At 44.4% G+C, this 22,600-nt stretch overlaps 1 non-coding gene and 1 pseudogene across 1 annotated transcript; both read right to left on the bottom strand.

Annotated features, from left to right (window-relative positions):
- Window positions 1–4,870: 4,870 nt before the first annotated feature.
- On the bottom strand, window positions 4,871–5,023 carry LOC149168434 (5.8S ribosomal RNA). The gene has a single exon (XR_016260025.1). It is a non-coding gene; the product is annotated as a 5.8S ribosomal RNA (ribosomal RNA).
- Window positions 5,024–7,263: 2,240 nt separating this feature from the next.
- On the bottom strand, window positions 7,264–9,071 carry LOC149168433 (18S ribosomal RNA; annotated as a pseudogene).
- Window positions 9,072–22,600: the final 13,529 nt, after the last annotated feature.

The following is a 22,600-nucleotide window of genomic DNA, read 5'->3' as shown; positions in this document are numbered from 1 at the left end:
GGAGGAGGATATCCAGGATAACTAGGAATTGGAATTGCATTTGGGATATTATATCCTCCCGGAAAACTAGGATTAACCGGACCGTACTGGGGTTGTTGATATGTATACCCAGGGTACAGTTGATACTGATAGATTGGCTACTACATAGCAAGACCGAATTGGTACTGTCCCTGGTATGGTTGATAAGTAAATTGAGGTTGACTTGTAACAACCATACTTGGATCAGGTTGTCCTACAAGCATTTGAAATGAAGTCTTAATTGTGGATCCAGACTGAGGTAAATATGTCTGAGGATTTGATACAGAAATAATAGACACTAGAGCTGTCGATACTCCAGAAGTAAGTGGGGTAGATTGGACAGATGTTGCAGTAGCCGTTTGAGGCGGAGTACGAGGCGTACTAGGCCTAGGCTAAGAAACTACAGAAGGTGCAGAAGTTTGAATAGTAGACTGGATGGGTTGCTGGGGTGAACCAAAAACCAAGGGTTGTCAAGTTTGAGATGACAACTGTACATTCAGTTGCAAGACCTATTGAGTTTGAGATGGATCCCACACTAAGTTCATTCCGGGGTATGGACCCATAACAGGTTGAGAATATTGAGGGCCATAACTAGGTTGAGGGTAGGGTTGATAATTCAAAGGTACATCTCTAGCTCCTTGGACATATGATTGACTGAAAGGTGGTTGGTAACCTTGGGTTGGGTACTGACCTTGAGGTTGATAACCTTGAGGCATGTACTAATACTGGGGTTGACCTTGAGGTACATATTGATACTAGGGTTGACCTTGAGGTACATATTGAGTCTGGGGTTGACCTTGAGGAACGTACTGTCCCGTAGGTATGTACTGTCCTTGAGGTTGCCCCCCAGGCACAAATTGGGTACCTTGAGGTTGCCCCCCAGGCAATAAGTGAGGACTTTGAGGCTGCCCCCCAGGCGGTAACTAGCCACCTTGAGGTTGAGGATTAGGAATAGTACCTGAAATCATGAGAATATCTTCTAAACTCAACGGCTTAGTTCCATTATTTCCAGTTAATAACCCTTGTTCAATAGGTTGAGGAGATGCTCCCGAAAAAGTACCAGTAAGTGACTGATACCCAAAGGGAATAGAAGGACCACCGTATAAAAAGGTTTCTGGAGATTGAGAAAACATGGATGACTATCTTGACATATTTAACGAAGGATAGTAACCCCTAGGTGTTGGGTGAAAAGGAATACGAGGTGGTGAAAAACTTAGTCCCGGGTTTTCCAAAAAATTGGTCAATGAAATATACCAAGCACTGCTCCTATGTGGACTTTAAAAGATTGATTCACGCTCCCTAAATTCTATAACAGGTTGATTTTCAGGGATAGGGATACCTTCTTCTTCTGGAGTAGCAAGTTCTTCAATAGCTATAAGTCCAGAAGGAAGATTTTGGGTAATTATTCTTTCTACCCTGGGTGAACCAAGACCACTAGAAGTTGGAGAGGTAAATCCTGATGTTGGTGTAGTAGCAAATTTAGTTTCAGGTTCGGATATATTAGGTTCCTCACCTAAATCACTAGTAGATGAAAAACTACCAGTAAATTTGGAAATAGAAATAGATTGTGGATTATAATCTGCTACTAAAGCTTGATAATCTAGATGTACCACTAAAGAAAACTCTCATTCCTCAAGTGACCCAACTCTACTATCTCTAGGAGTTACAAGGGCTCGTAACCCTTCAGGCTGGCTCGGTGAAAACTCATGAGATTAGCCCCAAAGTCTACAGGACTTCCTCTGTAATTCAGGAACGATTAAATATTTTAACTACTTCACACGCAAACAAAGTAAAATCTCAATGAAAACCACCTAAAGCCTTTAAAGAACCAAACAAATTTTGAATCACATGCCTAAAGAATCTAGGAGATAAAATCACACACAAACAACAACTTTCCGTACTGAAAACACTAGTTGGTGATGAAATCCAACGTCACAGAGTTCAATACAGAAATTGTGGTTGGAACAGTTACCCTGGCAACCTGCTTAATGAATAAACTAGCACAAGTTTCTCCACTAAACTATCTCGAGTGAAGAGAACCCCCCAGAAAATCCAAGTGAGTCTAGCCAATGTCTGCTCCAAGTACAGTGGGATCTTCCCTCCACCGTCACCTTAGGAAAGAATCCTATAGAATATGGTCACTATGGTTACCAAACGAAACAAATATACCTGGGGGAAAAGTCTACGATCTTATACGCATGCAAGGGCAGAGTAACAAGCTCAATCCCATTGAAGGCTCCTTGACATAATCCAAGGTTTACCAACAAGTGACCCCAGGCTCCTCGAAAATGGTTAATCTAAGGTTTACTATTTTTAATACGTGAATATCTTGTGTCATTCTCAATGAGGAAGGATTGATTCACACACTGGTTCAGACACGATCTCGTGCTTCTCCCTTAAGAGGAGCTTTCCCAGAGCATAGATGCAACAATTTGATTTTTCTCCTACCGCAAGATACCACTACTTGTTTGTTTTACTGTCTTGGAGAGTTAATTAGTCCCTACTCCAAGACACTAGCCTAAGCTATATTGGTGTAATAGAGCCCTAGAAATAAAAAGATTACTAGATAGATTTTACTTTAAACATTATTTTTATTGGTTTTTGTTTAATTCAAAGGTGCGGAGATGAAACTTATGGTGTGAAGACTCGACTTGAAATCACTAAAAAATTCACTTAAGATGATAAGCAATCTTTTCTCTTCAATGAATTTCTAACTAGGAAAGAGTTTGAGAATGCAAATGCTTGTCAACACAAATCTTTCTTAACAAACAAATCAAAAGAAGAGCTTTTTTTCTTTTCCAATGCACTCAAAAATGAGACAACTAGTTATGCTCACAAAAATTTCTCTTTTCTTTCAAACACTCAAATACTACAAAGCAAACTTTTTCCAAAAGAGAATTTTTTTTATTTTTATAAAACACTCAAAACTATGGAAAAATCTAATCTTGAGATCTATAAACTATAAAAAACTATTTGAAGTAAAAGCTTACAAGATTTCTTTTCAAGTATGTTTTACTTAGCTATAAGCAAACTAAGGACTAATTTGTCTAGAATCACAAATCAGTCAAAAAACAACCAATTTTTGTTTTCTTTTCTAAAAATGAAATCCAAACTTTTAGCACAAGTCTTTTCGAAGTTTCGCAAAGAGAAACACAAGATGGATTCCTCAACAAAGGTAGATTTTGCAAATGGTCAGACTCATAAGAATGCTAGTAAAAACCAAGGTGATCTGAGGTTTCTAAGGATTCTAAGCTTTGAGCTACTACAAGACCAAAATGAAAATCAAGCCCGGTAAGCAAAACTTCTAGGAATTTTACCTGAAAACCTAACACCAATGGAATCAACCTAAGAAAAGTTCCTAACAAGTCACATGTAGGTCTGGGTAGGGGATAACAACACCTAAAACAAAAACTAAGCTAACTAAAAGAGAAAATCTTAAGTTTTTCAAAATTTTAGCAGGGTCCGTAGGCCTGCAGTCCACACAGGTGTGGTACCGCTCTGTGTGTAAAGAAAAAGTGCGTACAGGTCCACACTGGGTTACAAGCAGAGGGTGCGGTCCTCTCCCAAAAGTATGAAAAACAAAAAATAATCAGAGATCTACTAAATCTACCCAATTCCACACACAACAAGCCAAAAACATAAACAAAAACATAGTTTCTCAAGTCAAAGTAAAGCAAATCATGGAATCAAGTCCCCAACGAAGTTGCCATTTTGTCACACGGAATGTGTCATTCTTGCGAACAAGACCGACCTCCCTAGTATCTAATGATATCTAGTGACAAGCAAGCCAATCAAATCCTATCTTTCTTTAAGTATGCAATTTATAAACAAAGGCAAACAAGTGTTTTAGGCCTACCTTGGGTCCAATGCAAGTTTGTGGAAGCCTCGCTCCTTTGATCCAAATGAGCTCCCTTGCAGCGAATCTGCAAACACAAACAAGCACACAAATTAAATAGCACCTGAAAATCCAATATAATAAAGCATACTATATTATGATGATCAAGGAATTCATAAAAAAAATCACATAAGACAATTTGTTGAGAAAAATGAATCTTATTGTATTAATTCAAATCAAAGAAGAACTTTACAACTTGTGCCTTGATGTTGTACACGCTCCTCCCAGGGTCCAACAAGAAGTCTCCTCTACTTTGACAAGTTTCACTCTCTTCCCAATGAAGCCAAAAGGTATGTGATCTCTCCTCTCAAGCTTAACTAGGAAGTCTTAATTCCACCAGCATTTACCCTAAAAAGTGTTCAGATTCTAACCTCCCTAGCAACCAACCCAATGCCTTAATTTATAGTGCAATGGAGGGAAGTTACTAGGTCCACCCTCAAAGGGATAAAGCCCTCTTTCAAAGGGATAGCTCCTCTCATCAAAGGATTAGCTCCTTCTCTTTTGGGATGCATGAACCACCTAAGAGCGAACCATCCACGTCAAAATTCCTTCTAGAATAATCTAGAATTAACCCAAAGTGAGTTTTTAAGAATAAACTTGCACCTTTTTTACTTTCACAGGGGTCCGCACCCACTCCTTTAGAGACAGAGCGGGCAGGTCCGCAGGTAACATGAACAGGGGGTGCGTGACCATAGGCAACAGTGAGAGAAAGTGCGGAACCAGAGCTTTATTGATTTTTAAGGTCTTTCTCTCATTTTCAAAGCTTGACATGAAGAGCTGAGGTCTGAGACTTGCTTAGGAGGATATTATAAGTGATGATAGACCCATACTGACTGCAAATAGTCTTGGTGACAATATTTTGTGTAACAATATTTCAACCAACCACACCACATTAGGCACGGATGACCAGCTTCGCTGCTCCCTAACATATTGGAGGGAGAGCATTTGAATGGGATGCGACGCCCAAACAAATGTTCCCTCGACTGAGGCCTCGGGTGCAAATTACGTTCAAAACTCAATGATTCACAGGATTCTACAATTCACACTAAGTATTACATTTCGCTACGTTCTTCATTGTAACAAGAGCTGAGATATCCGTTGCCAAGAGTCGTTTCGACATATTACCGAAAAGTCTGCCACAAAACTAAATAGGGGCACCCCCCATAGCCCCACGCCCTTGCAAAAAGGGGGGAAATTCATGGAAAAGTAATTGAGAAGGACTGGGGTGGCCACCCCAGGAGCTCGCACTATGTTTCATCCTTCCCAAACACCAATCCACAACAATCCCACCTTTTCTCCATAAAGCTAGGGCTAGAAGGAAGAAGGGAAGAAAACAACATGAAAGACATGGATATCAACCATGGCTACCAACTCACAAGGGGAGGCTTCAAATAGAGAACAAGCTTTCCCAACCTCGTGCCTTGGAAAAAAGGGGGGAACTACAGGGGACGTTGATCGACAAGGACTAGGGTGGTCACCCTCAGAGCTCACACTGTGTTTCGTCTTTCCTGATCACCAATCCACAATAATCCCACCTTTTCTCTGTAAATCTAGGGGCCAAAAGGAAGAAGGAAAGAAAACAACATGAAAGAAAGAGAGATATCAAACGTGTCTACCAACTCACAAGGGGAGGCTCAAACAGAGGACAAGCTTCCCCAACCTCGTGCCTTCGCAAAAAGGGGGGAACTGCAGGGGAAAACGATTGAGAAAGACTAGGGTGGCCACCCCCAGAACTCACACTACTTTTTGTCCTTCTTGAACACCAATCTACAACAATCCCACCTTTCCTCCATAAAGCTAGGGGCCAAAAGCAAGAAGGGAAGAAAACAACATGAAAGCAAGAGATATCAAATGTGGATACTGGCTCACAAGGGGAGGCTCAAATTGATAACAAGCTTCCCAAACCATGTGCCTTCGCAAAAAGGGAGGAACTGTAGGGGATGACAATTGAGAAGGACTAGGGTGGCCACCCCTAGAACTCGAACTGCTTTTCATCCTTCCCGAACTCCAATCCACAACAATCCCACCTCTTCACACAACATGCTGAGTAGAAGTTTGCTAACCAAAAATAAATCAAAAAAGGCACCCAATCAAAAAGCATCCCACCTCTTCACACCCTCCCACATACATTATGGCACAACACCCTTTCTAGCTTACAACATAGCACAACCTAAACTTGACCACTAGAAAAGACAAGGGCCACGATGAGACCAGTTTCTGGAGCATGTTACTGAGAGGTAAACAACACCCCAACCCAACATAAGGCTTCAAATGAAAAATAGACTACTAATAACAAACCCACCCCGTTATTTCACCCCTCCCTGTACAAAACACCCAACAAATTTTCCAGCAAGAAAGCCAACGGGGGTCAAGAATCAAACTCCAAAGAGGAGTTGTCACGGGTCGACACTCAATGCTAGAGAAAGCCACGAGCCACAAATACATCAATAGTGCAAGGCCATTAAAGGGAGGGACATCCACAAAGCATACACTATGAAACACAGAAATGACCAAGTCCCACAAAAAACCCATAATCCAAAGGGAGGAACAAAGAGACAACCATCTACTTCTTTTTTCCTTAGAAGGGGAGTGGCTCATGAGAGGACAAGGAATTCCCTCGACGACAAAGGCACAATATAAGATTGCCACCCTCATGCCCATTGGTGGGAAAGATTGTGATCTCGATGGAGCTTAGACTGAGGGAGGGGTTTTTCATTACATGGACACCCAACCCTTCCGTGAGGGCATGTCGAGGAATGGTCGAGAAGACTAGGGTGGCTAGCCCAACGGGTTAAACCGCTCTTCATCCATCCCATACTAACCCCACCCTAACAATTTCCCCTCACAGAAGGTTTGAGCTACTAGGTGCACGTGCAACCACTCCCTTAACCCAACCACCAGCAAAACAGCTCACCCAAGCAGCACATCAACCACCGCCGTGTTTCCGAGAGAACCAACTATGGAACCCCGCACCCTTGGCCCATGCCTTCCAATGAACAAAAGACCAAGCACCACCACTACAAATGAGTGTAAATTTATCCATCATATTTCCCAAGAACCTCAACTACAACAACATGCCTAGCCAAACAGATCGTCAGAGGGGTTCCCAAGAAACAAGCTTCCTAACCCCCTACAGAAACACATTTTGGGAAAGAAAAGCAAAGGATGGGTGGGAAAAGAAAAATCATGCCTTGCAAGCACATACACAAAAAAACAAGTGTTACCTCAAGACAAGAAATCAACAATGTTCCCACCAAACACCAAACCTACTCCCCTAGAGACACACCACATAGTCCCTCATTGCAATCGAAACCAAACCAACCCGAACCAAAAAAGAAAACCCCTACTATCAATGATCCTACCATAGGTTCACCTACGGTAACCTTGTTACGACTTTTCCTTCCTCTAAATGATAAGGTTCAATGAACTTCTCACCATGTTGATGACGATGAACCACCATCGTTGATGCACTCCAAACACTTCACCGGATCATTCAATCAGTAGGAGTAATGGGTGGTGTGTAAAAAGGGTAGGGACATAGTCAACATGAGTTGATAACACATGCTTACTAGGAATTCCTTGTTGAAGACCAATAACTGCAATGGTCTATCCCCATCATGATGCAATTTGAGAAGATTTCTCGATCCTCTTAAACCAGGAAGAAAAACTTCTTGGTTGCATCAGTGTAGCGTGCATAAGGCCCAGAACATCTAAGGTCATCAGAGACCTATTGCCTCAAGCTTCCATGGCCTAAACGACCATAAGTCCCTCTAAGAAGTTGGCCACGAAGGGGAACCACGACATGTCTAGTTAGAAGGATGAGGTCTCGTTCATTATCGAAATTAAACAGAAAAACAACTCCACCAACTAAGAATGGCCATGCACCACCACCCACAGAATCAAGAAAGAGATCTCAATTTGTCAATCCTTACTATGTCTGGACCTAGTAAGTTTCCCTGTGTTGAGTCAAATTAAGCCACAGGCTCCACTCCTGGTGGTGCCCTTCCTTTAATTCCTTTAATTTTAAGCCTCGTGACCATATTCCCCCCGGAACCCAAACACTCTGATTTCTCAGAAGGTGCTGGCAGAGTCCTTAGAGCAACATCTGTCGATCCCTGGTGGGCATCGTTTATGGTTGAGACTAGGACGGTTTCTGATCATATTCGAGCCCCCAAATTTCCTTCTTGATTAACAAAAACATCCTTGGAAAATGCTTTCATAGTGGCCCGTCTTTCATAAATCCAAGAATTTCACCTCTAACAATGAAACACGAATGCCCCCAACAGTCCATATTAATCATTGGTCCGGTCTCGAAGGCCAACACAATAGGACCAGACTCCTATCACGTTATTGCATGTTAATGTATTCAGAGCATAAGCTTGCTTTGAGCACTCTAATTTTTTCAAAGTAACAGTGCTAGAGCCACAACCTAGCCAATTTAAGGCCAGGAGCATGCCTCCGACAAAAGGGATGGAAGGGAAGGTGCACACCGAGTAGGCGGACCGACCTTTACGACCCAAGATTCAACTATGAGCTTTTTAACTGCAACAACTTAAATATACACTATTGGAGCTAGAATTACCACAACTGCTGGCACCAGACTTTCCCTTCAATGGATCCTCATTAAGGGATTTAGATTGTACTCATTCCAATTACCAGACTTAATGAGCCTAGAATTGTTATTTATTATCACTACCTCCCCATGTTAGGATTGGGTAATTTGCGTGCCTGCTGCCTTGGATGTGGTAGCCATTTATCAGGCTACCTCTCTAGAATAAAACCCTAATTCTTTGTCACCCATCACCACCATGGTAGACCTCTATCCTACCATCGAAAGTTGATAGGGCAGAAATTTGAATGAAGCATCGCCAACACAAGGGTTGTGCGATCCGTCGAGTTATCATGATTCATCGGAGAAGCGGGCAAGCTCGCGCCGACATTTTATCTAAAAAATTTATCCCTTCCAAAGAGTCAGGACTTGGTGTACGTATTAGTTCTAGAATTACTATGGTTATCAGAGTAGTATGGTACCATCAAAAAAAATATAATTGATTTAATGAGCCATCCACAGTTTCATAGTCTGAATTAGCTCATACTTAGACATGCATGGCTTAATCTTTGAGACAAGCATATGACTATTGGTAATATCAACCAGGTAGCACCCTCCCACTTGAAAGGGAATTCCGGGAAATCTCTTACCAAGAGCCAACCTGAACACCCATCAAGTCAAAGAGATATCAAAATATCATGTAAAACTTTTATGCCTTGCACCTCTTTCATCCCAAGAAGGAATCACACGCAACATGCCAAGGACATGGCAAACAAATGGGTAGACCTGCTGAGCCACAACGCACCAAGGCCACTACGGAGTTTGAAGCCACACCCCAACCAAAAACAAAACGAGTGATCACCCACCCACTCCCTTAGAAATGCCTCAAAAAGCCTCCACGCCCCACACTGAGGCCACCTAGGAGTCCACCCAGACATCAGGAATGGTGGATCTTGATCTCCCGATCACTTGTGGTAGCCTCGATACAAAGTAAATAAATGGAGAACAACTAACCATGCAACCTATATATTATAAATGTGCCCCAACCCTCCTCGCCCCGCATCGAGGCAACCTAGGAATCCACCTGGACAGTAGCAACGATGGACCTCAATCTCCTGATCACTTGCAGCAGCCTTGATGCAAAGGAAAAGGAAGGAAATAAAAAGAGGACGACCAATTGTAAATCCTATCATAGAGGGGCCAAACAAACCTCCCCGCCCCACGTTGATGCCATCTATGATTCCACCCGGATAGCAGCAACAATGGACCTTTATCGGATGATCGCCTACGGCAGCCTCGACATAAAGGCAAGGGAAGGAAATAATACAAGAAAAATCAATCCTGCAACCTCCCTTAGAAATGTCCCCCAACCCTCCCCTCCCCGAATAGAGGCCACCTAGGAGTCCACTTGGACAGTAGCAACAATGGACCTCGATCGCATGATCACCTGTAGTAGCCTCAATGTAAAGGAAATGGAAGGAAATAAGACAAGACCAACCGAGCCAACAACCTCTCTTGGAAATTCCCCCCGACCCTCCCCGCCCCACACTAAGGCCACCTAAGAGTCCACCCAGAATGTAGCAACGGTGGACCTCGATCACTTGATCACCTGAAACAACCATGATGTGAAGGAAAATGAAGGAAATAAATGCAAATCAAGAGGTTCACTACACAATACAAGAACATATCCAAATAGGAGGAGGGATCGGGCAATTCCGCACCCCAAGCACCCTACGTATAGCCAACCTAGGAGATTTCCCATAGCTTTACCAATTGGACAATGAATAATTTTCACCTACGACCACCTCCACATAGAGGAGGGAGGTCGAAGCATTCCACCTCAAAATCCTTCTTCCAGATAGCCCCCACCATCGACGTAGCAAGCCTCCTCCCCATTGGACCACGAGCACATACACAATTGAAACAACAAATGCCCATAAACATTGTGACTTAACATTTCCAACCGCAAAAGCCTGCCACACATGTGAGATGCAAGGAAAAATCCGACCACTCGATCAAACATATGGGCCAACACATCTATCAAAACCTCAAAGCCAACGCAACCATGGACGATGTGCACTTTGAAAGGAATTCCAACCCTTAACTTTACAATAAGGAGAATAGTGCCTCACATCACCCGATGGAAAAAGCAAGCAAGAGGGAGGGTAGGTGGTTTACAACCAAAACCCTTCCACATTCCTCTTAAATATATGCATCTCAACTGACAATGCCAACACAGAAAGAGTACAAGCACAAGAAACCGGCACCATAAACAATCAAACAATGAAGAAGCTAGCCGTCACAGGGAGCCACACCATAACAACCCATACAACTCTGAGAACATAGAGCAGAAGGGGAAATTTTCACATATTCCTCCTATGAAAAGCATGGCCAACATTACCGCTCATGTGCTACCGAGTGCATATGGAGAGAAGATGAAAATTGACCACCCTACAAATGACCCAAGGCCATTCTTAGGACAATCACGAAAACCCAACTCAATTACCAACCCACCTTTCACACGAAAAGCAAAACCATCCCCACCACATAGGGAGGAGGTGAACAATATAACGAGGAGCCAATTTCAATGGAGCCACACATGGTTGCCCAACCCAATCAAAATTTTCTATTCGTGACAACTGAGAGCAACGATAGCAACATAGGCATGATGGAGTTTTGGGGTTTCTATTTGGGACCACAACAATGAAGGCTCAAAGGAGCACCGAGGAAACTTTAACATTTTTATTGTTCAGATGGGCAAGAAGGATGGGGACGATCATGGCCAACATTACCGCTCATGTGCTACCGAGTGAGGATGGAGAGAAGATGAAAATCGGCCACCCTACAAATGACCCAAGGCCATCATTCAGGAAAAATCAACAAAAAAACTCAATTACCACCCCACCTTTCACAAGGAAAGAAACCTATCACTTGTATCATTTGGAAGAGCACGAGGGACTAGGATGAGCCAGGGAGCCACACCACAAAAACCCATACAACTCCAAGAACTTAGAGAGAAGAAGGGGAATTGTTCCCATATGCCTCCTAGGACAAGCATGGCCAACATTACTGCCCATGTGCTACCGAGTGGGGATGGAGAGAAGATGAAAATCAGCCAACCTACAAATGACCCAAGGCCATCGTTTAGGTAAACCCAAAAAAACAACTCAATTACCAATCCAACTTTCACATGAAAAGAAAAAATGTCACTTGTATCAGTTGGATGGGCATGAGGGGACCAAGACGAGCTAGGGAGACAAACCACAACAACCCATACAACTCAAAGAACTTAGAGAGAAAAAGGGGAATTGTTCACATATGCCTCCTGGGACAAGGATGGACAACATTATCGTTCATGTGCTACCGATTGGGGATGGAGAGAAGATGAAAATCAGCCACCCAACAAATGACCCAAGGCCATCGTTCAGGCAAACCCGAAAATATAACTCAATTACCAACCCACCTTTCACATGAAAAGAAAACCTGTCACTTGTATCATTTGGATGGGAATGAGGGGATTAGGACGAGCTAGGGAGCCACACCACAACAACCCATAAAACTCCAAGAACTTAGAGAGAAAAAGGGAAATTGTTCACATATGCCTCTGGGGATGAGCATGGCCAACATTACTGCTCAAGTGCTACCGAGTGGGGATGGAGAGAAGATGAAAATCAAACACCTTACAAATGACCCAAGGCCATCATTTAGGTAAGCCTAAAAAAACAACTCAATTACCAACCCACCTTTCAGACGGAAAGAAAAATTGTCACTTGTATCATTTGGATGGGCACGAGGGACCAAGACGAGCCCGAGAGCCACACCACAACAGCCCATACAACTCCAAGAACTTGGAGAGTAGAAGGGGAATTGTTCACATATGCCTCCCAAGATGAGCATGGCCAGCATTACCACTCATGTGCTATCAAGTGGGGATGGAGAGAAGATGAAAATCGAACACACTACAAATGACCCAAGGCCATCGTTTAGGCAAACCTGGCAAAACAAATCAGTTACCAACCCACCTTTCACACGAAAAGAAAACCTATCACTTGTATCATTTGGACAGGCACGAGGGACCAAGACGATCCAAGGAGCTACACCACAAAAACCCATACAACTCCAAGAACTTGGAGAACAGAAGGGGAATTGTTCACATATCCCTCCCAGGACAAGCATGGCTAACATTATTACTCATGTGCTATCGGGTGGGAATGGAGAGAAGATGAAAATTGACCACCCTATAAATGACCCAAGGCCATCATTTAGGCAAACCCAAAAAACAACTCAATTACCAACCCACCCTTGACACAAAAAGAAAACCTGTCACTTGTATCATTTGGATGGGCACGAGGGGACCAAGACGAGCCAGGGAGCCAAGCCACAACAACCCATACAACTCCAAGAACTTAGAGAGTAGAAGGGGAATTGTTCACATATGCCTCCCGAGATGAGCATGGCTAACATTACCACTCATGTGCTACCAAGTGGGGATGGAGAGAAGATGAAAATTATCCACCCTACAAATGACCCAAGGCCATCATTCAGGCAAACCAAAAAAACCAACTCAATTACCAACCCAACTTTCACACGAAAAGAAAACCTGTCACTTGTATCATTTGGATGGGCACGAGGGGACCAAGACAGGTGAGGGAGTCACATCACAACAACCCATACAACTCCAAGAACTTAGAGAGTAAAAGGGGAATTGTTCACATATGCCTTATGAGATGAGCATGGCCAACATTACCGCTCATATGCTACCGAGTGGGGATGGAGAGAAGATGAAAATCGACAACCCTACAAATGACCCAAGGCCATAGTTTAGGAAAGCTTGAAAAAACAACTCAATTACCAACCCACCTTTCACACGGAAAGAAAACTTGTCACTTCTATCATTTGGATGGGCACGAGGGACCAAGATGAGCCCGGGAGCCACACCAAAACAACCCATACAACTCCAAGAAATTGGAGAGTATAACGGGAATTTTTCACATATGCCTCCTGGGATGAGCATGGCCAACATTACCACTCATGTGCTACCAAGTGGGGATGGAGAGAAGATGAAAATCAGCCACCCTACAAATGACCCAAGGCCATTCTTCAGGCAAACCCAAAAAAACCACTCAATTACCAACCCACCTTTCACACGAAAAGCTAATCGAGGGGCCGAGACAAGCATGGCCAACATTACTGCTCGTGTGCTACTGAGTGGGGATGGAGAGTAGATGAGAATTAGCCACCCTAAAAATGACCCAATGCCATCCTTCAGGTAGAACTGAACAAAGATCTCAATTAACATCCCACTTTTCACACGAAAAGTAAGACCGCACCCGAACGAGTTTACATGGGCGCCCTCACATGACTCGACCCAACCCAATCGAACAAGTTTTCATGGGTGCCCTCACATGACACGACATGACCCGACCCAACCTGACCTGACCCGACCGAGTTTACATGGGATCCCACACACGATTGAAATAAAGGTACAAGGGAGAGCCAGGAAAATGAGCTACACGAACATGCAAAATTCCCACCCCGGGTCACAACTTAGCAAATTTGATATGGGCTTGCGTGCCCGGGCATGCCCTAACACTGAACGACCTGACCAAATTATTCTACATGGGTGCCCTCAAATGACTCGCCCGAATGAGTTTACACGAACTCCCTCAAAAGACCCACCTAAACGAGTTTACACAGGCACCCTCAAACGACCTGCCTGAACGGGTTAACACGGGTGCCCTCAAACGACCCGCCTGAACGAGTTTACATGGCCACCCACAAATGACTTGCCCAAACGAGTTTACACGAACACCCTCAAACAACCTACCCGAACGAGTTTACACGGGCACCCTCAAACGACTGGCCTAAACGAGTTTACACGGACACCCACACATGACCGAAATGAAGGCATAAGGTAGAGTTAGGAGAACGAGCTGCACAAACGTGCACAAAGCTCACCCTAGGTCACAACTAAGCATTTTTTATATGGGCTAGTGTGCCCGGGTGCACCCTCACACTGAACAACCCGACCGAACGAGTTTACAAGGACGCCCTCACTCGACCTGACCAAATGCATTTACATGGGTGCCCTCAAATGACCCGCCCAAACAAGTTTATACGAACGCCCTCAAAAGACCTGCCCGAATGAGTTTACACAGTCACCCTCAAATGACCTGCCCGAACAAGTTAACACAAGTGCCCTCAAACGACCCACCCAAACAAGTTTACACAGCCACCCACAAACGACCCGCCCAAACGAGTTTACATGAACGCCCTCAAACAACCAGCTCGAATGAGTTGACATGGACACCCACACATGACTAAAACGAAGGCACAAGGTAGATTCAGGCAAATGAGCTACATGAATGTGCACAAATCTCACCCTGGGTCACAACTTAGCATTTTTGACATGAGCTAGTGTGCCTGGGAGTGCCCTCACACTGAATGACCTGACCGAATGAGTTTACAAGGATGCCCTCACTCGACCTGCCCAACCCGCCCGAACAAGTTTACAAGGATGCCCTCAAATGACCCGCCCGAATGAGTTTACATAGACACCCTCAAACGACTTGCCTAAACGACCCACCCAAACGAGTTTACACAAACGCCCTCAAACGACCTGCCTAAACGAGTTGACACCGGCATCCTCAAATGACCTGCTCGAACAAGTTTACATGGGTTCCCACATGACCAAAACTAAGGCACATGGGAGAGGTGGCAAACGAGCTGCATGAACATGCGCAAAGCCCACCCTGGGCCATTGCTTAGCATTTTTGATATGTGCTTGTGTGCCTGGGCACTCCCTCACACTGAATGACCCAACCCAATGAGTTTACATGGACACCCTTGCCCGACCCGCCCAAACGAGTTTACACAGACACCCTCGCCCAACCCGCCCGAATGAGTTTACACGGACGTCCTCAAACGACCTACCTGAACAATTTTACATGGGCACCCTCAAATGACCCCCCTGAATGAGTTGACACGGATGCCCTCAAACGAACCACCCAAACGAGTTTACATGGGCGCCCACACGACCAAAATGAAGGCACAAGGGAGAGCTAGGAAAACGTGTTGCACGAATGTGCACAAAGCCCACCTCGGGTCACAACTTAGCATTTTTGGTACAGGTTCATGTGCCTGGGTGCGCCGTCACACTAAACGAACCAACCGAACGAGTTTACAAGGACACCCTCGCCCGAGCCACCCGAATGAGTTTACATGGACACCCTCACCTGACCCACCCGAATGAGTTTACACAGATGCCCTCAAACGACCCACCTGAAAGAGTTTACATAGACGCCCTCAAATGACCTGCTTGAATGAGTTGACACAGACGCCCTCAAATGATCTGCTCAAATGAGTTAACATGGGTGCCCACATGACCGAAACGAAGGCACAAGGGAGAGTGGGGAAAACGAGCTGCATGAATGTGCACATAGCCCACCCTAGGTCTCAACTTAGCATTTTTGATACGAGCTCATGTGCCCAGGCATGCCATCACACTGAACGACCTGATCGAATGAGTTTACACAGACACCCTCGCTTGACCCGCCCCAATGAGTTTACATGGACACCCTCGCCCGACCCGCCCGAATGACCCGCCCAAATGAGTTTACTCAGACGCCCTCAAATGACCTGCCCGAATGAGTTCACATGGACGCCCTCAAACGACTCGCTCGAACGAGTTTACATGGGCGCCCACATGACCAAAACGAAAGGACAAGGGAGAGCTAGGAAAACGAGCTACAAGAACATGCATAAAGCCCACCCCAGGTCACAACTTAGCATTTTTTATATGGGCTCATGTGCCCAGGCACGCCCTCACACTGAACGACTCTACCGAATGAGTTTACATGGACACCCTCACCCGACCAGCCTGAATGAGTTTACACAGACACCGTCGCCCAACTCGCCCGAACGAGTTTACATGGAAGCCCTTGCCCGACCCGGTCGAATGACCCATCCAAATGAGTCGACACAGACACCCTCAAACGATCTGCCCGAATGAATTTACATGGGCACCCACATGACCGAAATGAAGGTATAAGGGAGAGCCGAGCAAACGAGCTACATGAACATGCACAAAGCAAACCCTAGGTCACAACTTAGCATTTTTGATACGGGCTCATGTGCTCAGGCACACCCCCACACTAAACAACCCGACCAAATGAGTTTACACGGACACCCTTACCCAACCTGCTCGAACGAGTTTACACGGATGCCCTCGCCCAACCAACCTGAACAAGTTTACATAGACACCCTCGAATGACCCACCCTAACGAGTTGACACGAACGCCCTCAAACGACTCGCCCGAATGAGTTTACATGGGCACCCACATGATTGAAATGAAGAGACAAGGGAGAGGTAGGCAAACGAGCTGCACGAACATGTACAAGGCCCAGCTCGGGTCACAACATAACATTTTTTATACGGGCTCGTGTGCCTGGGCACGGCCTCACACTGAACAAACCAACTGAATGAGTTTACATGGGTGCCCTCACTAGACCCACGTAAACGACTTTACACGGATGGCCTTGCCTGACTCGCCTGAACAAGTTCACACGGACACCATTAAACAACCTGATTGAACACCCTCAAACAACTTTCCTGAATGACTCGCCCGAATGAGTTTACACAGATGCCCTCCCTGACCTGCCCGAACGAGTTTACATAGACACCCTCACCTAACCTACCCGAATGATTTTACAGGGATGCCCTCAAACGACCCGCCCAAACGAGTTTACATGGATGCCCTCAAACGACCTGCCTGAGTGAGTTTTCATGGGCGCCCACATGACCAAAACAAAGGGACAAGGGAGAGTTGGGAAAACGAGCTGCACGAACGTGCAAAAAGCCCACCCCGGGTCACAACTTAGCATTTTCTATACGGGATCGTGTGCCCGGGTATGCCATCACACTAAACGACCCGACTAAACGAGTTTACAAGGAAGCCCTTGCCCGACCCGCCCAACCTACCCAAACGAGTTTACACAAACACAGACAAATGACCCACCCAAATGAGTTTACATGGACACCCTCAAAAGACCCACCTGAACAAGTTTACATGGACGCCCTCAAATGACCTACCCGAACAAGTTGAGACCGACGCCCTCAAACGACCTACTCGAACAAGTTTACATGGGCGCCCACACGACCAAAACTAAGGCACAAGGGAGAGTCAAGCAAACAAGCTACACGAACGTGCACAAAGCCCACCCCGGGTCATAACTTAGCATTTTTGATACGGGCTTGTGTGCCTGAGTGTGCCCTCACACTGAATGACCCGATCGAATGAGTTTACAAACCCTTGCCCGACCCGACCGAACCTTGTTTACATGGACGCCCTCGCTCGACCTGCTCGAACGAGTTTACATGGACACCCTCAAACAACCCACCCAAACGACCCACCTGAACGAGTTTACATGAATGCCCTCAAATGACCCGCCCGAACTAGATGACAAAGATGCCCTCAAACGACTTGCCCGAACGAGTTTACATGGGCGCCCACATGACTTAAACAAAGGCACAAGGGAGAGTCGGGAAAACAAGCTGCATGAACATGCACAAAGCCCACCCCAGTTCATAACTTAACATTTTTGAAATGGGCTCGTGTGCCTAGGCACGCCCTCACACTGAACGACCCAACCAAAGGAGTTTACACGGATGCCCTCGCCTGACTCGCCTGAACGAGTTTACATGGATGGCCTTGCCTGACCCACCCGAACAAGTTTACACAAATGGCCTCACCCAACCCGACCAAATGACCTACCTGTTGTTGGGAAAAGTATCCAATTCAGAATGCCCCTATCCCACTCTAAGAGGTGATAGTGCCTTAGCAACAAACAGGTAAACTTATTCGAGTATTCTTCTTTATGAAATGTAAGCAAGGAAGAAGGATCTAACTAACCTGTATCTTATGCTAGTTTGTCGATCCAAATCACTCCTCCCTTTAGTAGCTCCCAGCTTCTTACTCCTTCACCGGCCTAGCTTCACCGAATTCCTGCAAGATCAAAAGAGAGAGAAACTACACAAAGATACGGATATACATTCATAAAAATATCAAGATCAGATTAAGCTAAACATGTAAGCATAACAAAACATCATTGGTATACAACATGTAGGAGAAAATCAAATAGTTTATTGACAAGATAATAAATTCCGAGAGGAGATACAACCAAGTGAGTTCTGATCCAGCATCTACCTCCTAGCAAAGGAATCCCTTCCTCTCCTCCAACAAAGCATAAATCACCCAATGTACTAATCTCAATCTCAAACCAACAACAATTCTCTACAAAGTACAAAATTCCAGCCTCCAACCTCTGGATCTCTGGGATGAGAGATCTATATATAGATATTTGTAGAGGTGTGAGTCAGCTCTAGGTTTTTGATTAGTGTCTTCTCTCTGATAGTTCTTGATGCCACTTGGAGATCTCATTGACCTCTTACTCATCCTTGGGCGATTTTGAGAGGCAAGTGTCCCATGAGAAGTTTCTAGAAGATTCCATTATCATCGACCTCGCAAACTGTCTCCGCCACTTGTCTTTTTCCGTCCATCGCACCCTCACAGTGTATTTAGGTGCGCTGAAACGCAATTCCCGTGTGTACAAGGTGCGCTGAAATGCAATTCCCATGTGTACAAGGTGCGCTGATCCAGTTTTGACCAATTTTGAGTAGTTTCTGGTGGAGAACTTCTGGGAGAAGCTGTAATTTGTTGACCTTGTTCCTTTAGGAGTTGTAACAACACTTTTAAGGACTTAGGAGCCTTTAGTTTATGGAAATTTCATGCTTGGAGCTGTAAGGCACAAAAATGTCTATAACAGTTGCCCCCTAAAGTATGAGGTCGTTTATCGGGTGAAATGCTTTATTAGGAGGATCCGAAGTTCTTCCAATGCTGGGAGGAGACCTGTAATAAGATACAATACAATACATTATTTTTCATACTGCTTTCATGATCTAGCTGAGGCAGGCATTCCCATGCTCAGCTTTATAAATTCATTTTTCTGAACATTGAACAGACAATCGTCTGATGGTAGACTGATGATTTTGATGAAATCATCATCCTTTTCGTAGGATGATTATCTGTGCTACAATGCTATACATGTCAATGTCTTTATTTTTCCTGAATATATATCGCAGCCCGGATGGATGAAACTAGATCCAGGGTCTTCAATCTCGTTCGATCTTCACTCTAAGTACAAGTCGATCCATGTGAGAAATGTTCTGAAGTCGAACATGGAAAGACATCGCTTGATTACCAGTCAATGATGTAAACTGTTAACAAGCGCGAGATGAATCACCGATAATGATAATGACCCTCAAGGTACTGCAGTACAATTCAAGTGGTGTGAATAAAGGACTTGACGTCGAACACCACGCAAAATCTTTCGGTCGAAGGTCATTGATGTATACCTGTCGCCGGAAGTGAGAAACTTGCCATTGAGGCATGCAAGCTTCAAAGTACTGAAGGGGGTGTTCCTAGATCAACGTCTTGGATAATGAGCTGATGTCGACAAGAAGCGATCCGTCAAAGGAGGGCCTTAATGTATCCCACATCAGTGACACAGAATGGAACAAATGGTTTTGATGGAGGTGAAAACGATCTGATGATATATGGTTCAGGGTGGCGGTCATGAAAGGATGAAGGATAATGTATGGTAGTGGATGGGACACGGTTGACTTCTCTGGATGACTTCTCTTGAACATATCGGTGACACTTGTGTGATGGATCGGTAGCATTTACCCCAAAGGTGGATGGTATGGCGAGACCATGGCGATGTGACTGGTGAATGAAACAACCCAACCCGACTCAGGCACAGAGTGGAAGTGTCATGTTCAAGAGCGACTTGCTACCAATAAAGTTCTTTGAGTTTCTTCCCAATTTTTCCCCAGTCATTGCTGACCAGTACCTCTTTATTTTTGTCAAGCTTGAGGAGGATAACATATGCTTGTTCTATAATTTTCCCTTTGGGCAAACCCATCGCTATGTTTTAACGAGCCTAGCGATAGTGAAACTCGTTCTCGTATAAAGACAAGTTTGTCGCTATTTAATGTTTTTAACGAGTCTAACGACAAAGATAACTCGGTCCTTTTCATTTTTAGAGAGTCTGAAAAGGTACGTAAAGTCAACTCCGAAAAGTCATTTTTTGTCATCTAATCCCTTAAGTCCGAAAAAGTATAAAACAATACAGAAGGGATGAATTTTCGATAGTTTTAACGAGCCGAACAAAACAAGCGCTCGATCTTTTTGTGCAATAATCCCTCAGGTCCAAAAAGATTAAAATCTAGAGGAGGGATAGCACTTCTGGTCGCTTTAACGAGCTGTAAGGCAAAAACTCGGCAATCTTTTCATATTTTACGAGTCAGATGAAAAGAGCTTAAAGGAGACTCGCCTTTTGAGGAACGAGTGATAAAACGGGTAGTAGCTGATTCCAGGTAAGGGTTGGAATTATCCAATCACGGCAGTGTCACAAGGATGGCTAGTGAAATCACTCTTCGCAGCTGTTCCTCAAAATGGGTAAACAATCAATATGGAGGTGAATGATCAGCCAATGGAAAAGTGGAGGTGATGGTGCAAACACGATCAAGGCTTTAATGGCTGATAATGTTACATTCAAGGCGGTTATTTACCGGAGGATAGTTCATTTTTTAACGAGCTTAAACGCGGGTGGAAACATTTGCTCGGTGCGGGTTTATTTTTTAACGAGCTTGAACCTTGCGGTAACACTGCTCGATGATAATTTTGCATGCCCCTAGCATAATAATGCAAATCGAGGTGCATCTGCCCCAAGCTTCATTGCATTCAACTCGGTGGTTGGAATGAAGGTTTACCTTTGAGATTTGGAAAGGGGATTTGTTTCATTTTTTAATGAGGTTGACATAGTAAAAGAACTATCCTCATGACTCCTTGTTTCATTTTTTAATGAGGTTGACATGAGATAAGAACCGTTCTCGGAGTCCAAATCCATTAGATATAGAAGGTTGCATATTCCACTGTGGCCACTTCCGCCAGATTACTCGGAGGTGGTAGGGCAAAAGTACCCATTAAGGCTGGGTCCTTTAGGAGACCTACTCCGATATTTTGGAGCGAATGATTGCTTCCATGGATCATGGGAATGCTTCCTGTAACTTGTGAACCATTAGGGAGGAAGTTTTGTTGGTCGATGATCGTAATCCCCCCTTGAAAGGGGAATGCAATCTTTCTAAAATAGGTCGACACAACAGCTGCCATGGCATAGATCCACGGTCTTCCTAGTAGGATGTTGTAATCAAGATTCCCATCGATGACTTCAACATAAATTTCTACTGTTTTCCCTCCTAGTTCAACTTTCAAGTTATTTAGAATACCATATGGGGTATATGTTCATCCATCAAATGCTTTTAATGTCGTCGAAGATTGCGACAAGGTTGGAGATCCTAAAGTTTTCCAGCAACTCATCGACATAATGCATGTAGATGCCCCCTCATCAATAATTGTTCGATGAATAGTTTTGTTGAGGGCTTTCACTTGAATAAGGAAAGCTAGTTGAGCTGGTAACTGAGGGTCATATCCTTTATGATTAAAAGCCACAAGATTGGAATCCATTGGGTCAATTCCACCTATTGCTGATAATAAAGCTTGCTCTTGGGAGAGGCAATTTTGCAGTACCTCAAGCGTCGACATAGCGGACGGCGATTGGCCCAGGTCCTCTATTATATTATAATTATGTGCTATTTTTGCACGAGGATTAAATGTCGACTTGTGTACTACTCCCTTTGGCGACTTTATCATTTGTTCAGGAATGATGGGTGGCACAACTTTGGTCAAAGTTGTTGTCAAACTACTAGGTTGTTCATTAGCCTTGTTATTCGACACCTGTGGATTCCCGTAATCTTTATTCCTTGCCAAAGCATCATTTTGCTGCTTTGAGATAGACAACATAAGCACTTGGGATCGGGAAGCATTTTGATTAGCAACCAGTTTGGTTCTTGGGCTTGGAAACGGATCAGTAAATACTACTGAGGTTTTTGAACTCTTAAAGAGTTTCTTAACTTCAGCTATATGTGGACAATCTCTCGTCCAATGATCCTCATCACATATATGACACCCTGCAGGGGGTTTCCTTTTTCTCCCTTTCTTTTTCTTCTTGCCCCCTGG

Source organism: Pinus tabuliformis, chromosome 4_2 (assembly GCF_031772625.1).
Source record: "Pinus tabuliformis cultivar Carrire ecotype Pingquan chromosome 4_2, CPIR1, whole genome shotgun sequence".
NCBI classification, from domain to species: domain Eukaryota; kingdom Viridiplantae; phylum Streptophyta; class Pinopsida; order Pinales; family Pinaceae; genus Pinus; species Pinus tabuliformis.
Note: the sequence above shows the minus strand (reverse complement) of the source record. Positions and strands in the feature narration are given on the sequence as shown.